Here is a 6,000-nt window from a genome sequence, read left to right on the forward strand (position 1 = left end):
CGTATTGTCTACTTACCCGCTTGGTAATATTTTGCACAAACCTGAGTTATTTGGCCTACTAGCCAAATGGGCCGTCGAACTCAGTGGGTACGATATAGAATATCGACCCCGCACAACCATCAAGTCTCAAGTCCTAGCAGACTTCATGGCCGATTTCACACCAGCCCTCGTACCCGAAGACGAAAAAGAACTGTTGAAATCAGGTACATCATCGGGGGTGTGGATCCTTTTTACTGATGGGGCTTCAAATGTAAAGGGGTCCGGGCTGGGCATAGTTTTGAAACCACCCACGGGTGGCATTATTAGACAATCTATTAAAACTATCAGGTTGACTAACAACGAGGCCGAGTACGAAGCCATGATTGCAGGTCTCGAGCTAGCTAGAAATTTGGGAGCAGAAATCATTGAAGCTAACTGCGACTCTTGGTGGTGGTAAGTCAAGTAAACAAAACTTTCGAAGTTCGAGAAGGTAGAATGTAGAGGTATTTAGATAAACTGCTTATCATTTTGCGCCATTTCAAACAATGGACTTTACGACATGTGCCACAGGAACAGAATAATGAGGCCGACGTACTGGCGAATTTGGGGTCATCGGTCGAGGTAGATGATACAGGCTCGAATAAGGACACACCGAAATTTGGTTCAACTTTTGAGATCGGTAATCGAATAAGGACATGCCGAAATAAATTCTACAAGCTTAACCTGGGATTGGAGAAACAAGTATATCAAATATTTGAAAAATGAAAAACTCCCATTGGACCCTAAAGACTCCAGAACCCTATGGACCAAGGCTGCTCGATTCACTCTAGCTTTAGATGGAACACTGTATCGAAGAACATTCGACGTACCATTGGCGGTATGCTTGGGTCCGGGGGATGTCGATTATGTCCTACGGGAAGTGCATGAGGGTACTTGAGGGAATCACTCTGGAGCCGACACATTATCCCAAAAAATAATCAGAGGAGGGTATTATTGGATTGATATGGGCAAAGATATGAAGGAATTCATTCGTAAATGTGATAAATGTTAAAGGTTTGCACCAATAATCCACCAACCCGGAGAACAACTCCACTCGGTCCTATCCCCGTGGCCTTTCATGAAATGGGGAATGGATATCGTCAGCCCTCTACCATTGACCCCAGGTAAAGCCAAATTCATTTTGTTTATGACTGACTATTTTTATAAATGGGCTGAAGCACAGGCGTTCGAGAAAATAAGAGAGAAAGAAGTTATAAACATTATTTGGGATCATATCATATGCCGGTTCGGGATACCCGCCGAAATAGTATGTGACAATGGAAAGCAATTCATTGGCGGCAAAGTAACAAGATTCCTCGAAGACCACAAGATAAGAAGGATACTGTCAATGCCGTACCACCCTAGTGGGAACGGGTAGGCCGAATCAACGAACAAAACCATCATTCAAAACTTAAAGAAGAGATTGAACGATGCTAAAGGGAGATGGAGAAAAATCCTACCCGAAGTTCTTTGGGCATATCGGACAACATCAAAATCTAGTACGGGGGCGACCCCGTTCTCCTTAGTATATGGATACGAAGCATTGATACCAGTCAAGGTTGGTGAACCCAGTGCCAGATTTCAATTCTCGACGAAGAATCAAATAACGAGGCTATGAACACAAGCCTCGAACTATCGGATGAAAGACGAGAAACTGCCCTCGTCCGAATGGCCGCCCAAAAGCAGCGAATCGAAGGGTATTATAATCGAAGAACCAAGCTTCGCCATTTCAAGCCCGGGGACTTAATGTTGAGAAAAATTACCATCAATACCCGGAATCCGAATGAAGGGAAGCTAGGACCAAATTGGGAAGGACCATATCAGGTACTCGAGGACATCGGAAAGGGGTCGTACAGGATCGACGTTATAAAAGACAAACAGTTATTAAGCAACTGGAATGTATCACATCTAAAATGGTACTACTGTTAAGGTACAACCTTTCCATATTTGTTTATATCTCAAAACTAACCCCCGCAGAAGTCCGAACAAGGGACGGATCTCTCATCAGAAAGCACGCGTTGCACTCTTTTTTCCTTATACCGGTTTTATCCCAAATGGGTTTTTCGGCAAGGTTTTTAATGAGGCAACCACTGGTCATACAACATTTATAATGATATTTGAGGCCCTGTAAGAGAGTTACTTCACAACAACAGGATCCTGATAGGAAAACTGTAAAGAGCCAAATGGTCGAAGCAAGCCATGCTAGTATAAATTGGCCCGAACCAGGGCGTGTAATAACATGCGAAGAATTAAGATATAATGCGACCATTAAGCTTACGGGCTATTTTCTCATTTCGAGTTCGAGAAAACACTCACTCCTCCAATTAATCCTATGGGCTGCATCAATTCGAGTTCGAATCATTCACTCGACCAGGCCTACGGGCTATTTCTCATTTCTAGTTCGAGAAAACACTCACTCGACCAAATAGCCTACGGGCTGCATCAATTCGAGTTCGAATCATTCACTCGACAAGACCTACGGGCTATTTTTCATTTCGAGTTTGAGCAAACACTCACTTGACCAAATAGCCTACGGGCTGCATTAATTCGAGTTCGAATCATTCACTCAACCAGGCCTACGGGCTATTTCTCATTTCGAGTTCGAGCAAACACTCACTCGACCAAATAGCCTACGGGCTGCATCAATTCGAGTTTGAATCATTCACTCGACTAGACCTACGGGCTATTTTTCATTTCGAGTTCGAGCAAACACTTACTCGACCAAATAGCCTACGGTCTGCATTAATTCGAGTTCGAATCATTCACTCGATCAAGCCTACGGTCTATTTTTTATTTCGAGTTCGAGCAAACTCTCATTTCGACCAAATAGCCTACGGGCTACATCAATTTGAGCACAAGCAAACACTCGTTCGACTGTCACACCCACGGGATATATTCTCTTCAAAATCAAATCGTTGACAATTAATAAGTCTAAAGGGCTACATTGCCCCAAGTTTGAATAAACGCTCGCTCGGTTGTAGAGACCACGAGTTTCAAGTTTGAATAAGTGGTTTAATACATAGAGATATGCCTATACACAAAACTTATCTATATAGGTGGCTACAACAAAAAAATAAAAATAAAAAATTTCAAACGGGAGCGGTCTCTTCTTTACCAGGTCCACCCCGTTCTCGGATCCGCTTTTGCTCCCATCGTCGTCGTCATCATCATTGGAAACCAGAGCTTTAGCATCAGCTTTGAGTTCTTTTGCCCTTTTTATCTCTTCCGTGAGATCGAAACCACGAGCATGAATCTCCTAGAGAGTTTCTCTCCTGGATCGGTACTTAGTAAGTTCGGCGACCCAATGCGCCCGACCATTGGCAGATTCGGCTGCCTCTCTTGCCTGAACTTGGGCAGCTTCAGCATCTTCCCGATAGACGGCCACGAGTGCATACGCATAAGTCTTTGCCATTTCAACATCGGATTCGGCCTTGGCGAGTACTAAGGCCAACCGAGCCTCGAGCTCCTCAATTTTTCTTGCTTGAACCAAGCCTTTTTCCTTCATTTTCTGAAGTTGGGTTTTAGATGATGATAACTGGGCTCGAGCAGTCTCTTTTTCTGCAGCAAAGCGGTCCATACCTTCTTTCCACCGCAAGGATTCCATCCTTATCACATCGACCTCCTCACGCAGCTTCCCTATCATCTCGATTTTTTGCTGCAGCTGTGAGACCGAAATGTTAGCTATCGTTCTGGTATCGAACCCATAGGTTTTAAAAAGCATCATTACCTGCTCAGACAAATTATCCTGGTCTCGATAAGCCTTGGCCAGCTAGGCCCGAAGATCTTTTATTTCCTCCTCTCTCTGCCCTAAGGAAAGTTTGAGAGAGTTACTCTCATTGGTAGCACGTTTCAGGTCGGCCGCGTATCGATGCAGCTCATTTTGGGAACGAGAACATTATTCTCGATGGACCGCCATACCCTACGAAGGAACAAGAAGTGAAGTTAACGAAAGACGAACATAAAGGCAATACCAACAAAAAGATTTTTAAAAAGACTCACCTGGTTCAAAGCCTTCCTCAAACCATGAAAAAGATCTGATTCATCACCGGCGCCAGCAACATCCTTGATACCAGTAAACAGGTCAAGAAACGGATCCTCTTCATCGTGAGGCCTACCTAGATCAAGCCCCCCAGAGCTTGAGCTTCCCGAATCACCCCTACGGAAAAAGAGGGAAAGGTAGGCGAGTCCTCGATCGCTGCTGCCCCAAGCGACTCGCTCGGAGCATTCCCCTCAGCTTGGAGGGGTTCGAAGGGCTCTTCGAGTGTAACCCCTGCCGGTTGATTTCGATGAGAGGCGTCTTCGACATCCGATAGTTTGGGGACTCTACCAGAACCTCTCTCTGGTATATTTTCAGTTCAAGACGGAGCCCTATAGGGCATCATCGATCCAGCCGGCGTTAAAGCATCGGTGGCTCTCTTCGTCCGGACCGCCAGCGTGGACTCATTATCCTCTTCCTCTTCTTCTTCTTCATCCCTTAGGTGCAAAATGGATTCTACGGTCAAAGGAATAAAATTCTTGTTCGGCTTACGAGCTGTCCTCTTCTTCGGTTTTGGATAGTCGGACAACAAGGCTCTCTTCCTTTTATTTTCCTTCACCGGCTTTGGAACGAAGGTTGAGACATCCTCCGCATTAGACAGAGGTCTCAAGACCACGTCCTTACCCAAACCTGCATATGGGAAACCTTATAAAAAAGATTGAGAAATGCCTCATCAGAGTCCGAGAAATGAGCTTACCATGATTTTCGGCCTCCCACCGACCCTTAGATAAATCACGCCATGAGCGTTCTGCATATGTGGAAGTCGAAACGAGATCCTGTACCCAATTCTTGAGGTCGGGAACCGCTCAGGGCATCCAGGGAATCGCTACATCATGAAAAGAGGAGTGTCGATAACACAACAAATGAAAGAACAAAATAGAAGCAACAGCAAAATCACACTTACGTTTCAAATTCCACTCCTCGAGAAAGGACATCTTTTCAGTCGGGATCAGGTCCGAAGTCCTTACCAGAATGAACCTACTCATCCAACCCCGGTCCTTGTCCTCGTCAATACTCGAGAACAAAGCCTTGGTAGCCCAACGCTGGAGTTTTATTAACCCTCCCCAAAAACGTCGGGGACGGTACAGCCGGATAAGATGATCGAGGGTGAATGACATCCCCTCGATTTTGCGCACAAAATATCGTATCAGAATAACGATCTGCCACAAAGAAGGATGGACCTGGCCTAAGGTTACCTGATACTGTCGACAGAAATCGATAACGACGGGATCGAGGGGACCCAAAGTGAAAGGGTAAGTATATACGTTCAAAAACCCTTTCACGTGAGACGTGATGTCTTCGTCAGGGGTAGGTATTATCACTTCTTTTTTTCCCCAATTGCAGTCCTACTTTAACAGATCAAGGTGCTTCTCAGTAATCGAACACATGTACCTCGATACCGGCTAACACCGGCCAAGGACCGATGAACCTTTATCAACTTTAAAATCTGAAGTAAGGATGCATGCCTCGGGGACACACTCCTCTGGCCGTGGCTCCGCCGGTGTCTCATCGGCGACACAATGTGAAGATGAAGCTTTCTCTTTCTGAGGAACGGTTTGCGATGTTTTTGCCATTTTTGAATTCAAAAATAAGGAGTAGAAGAAAGTGATAGAGATTTGGTAGAATTGGGGGGTCTTTTCGGAAAGAAATCACAGCTGTTTTGGTAGGCTGGAGAGTATAAAGAAGAAATTGAGAAATTTTAGAAGATAGAAGATGCAAAATGGTAAAAGATAAAGGTGAGAATTAGTTATAGATTCAAAGCGACGGCGGTTCATTACCAGCAGTGGCCGACCACCGCCTGACATGCGTTACATGCCTTGAAAGACTAAACCGACAGGACGGCTATCATATGCATCATGGTCGAACTTGATGGAATCGACAAGATATAATCCGATCGAGCCCTTGAAAATCATATCGTTTCTCGTCATATTTCTTTCTGAGAAAAG

The sequence above is a fragment of the Nicotiana tomentosiformis genome, chromosome 9 (assembly GCF_000390325.3).
Source record: "Nicotiana tomentosiformis chromosome 9, ASM39032v3, whole genome shotgun sequence".
NCBI lineage: Eukaryota > Viridiplantae > Streptophyta > Magnoliopsida > Solanales > Solanaceae > Nicotiana > Nicotiana tomentosiformis.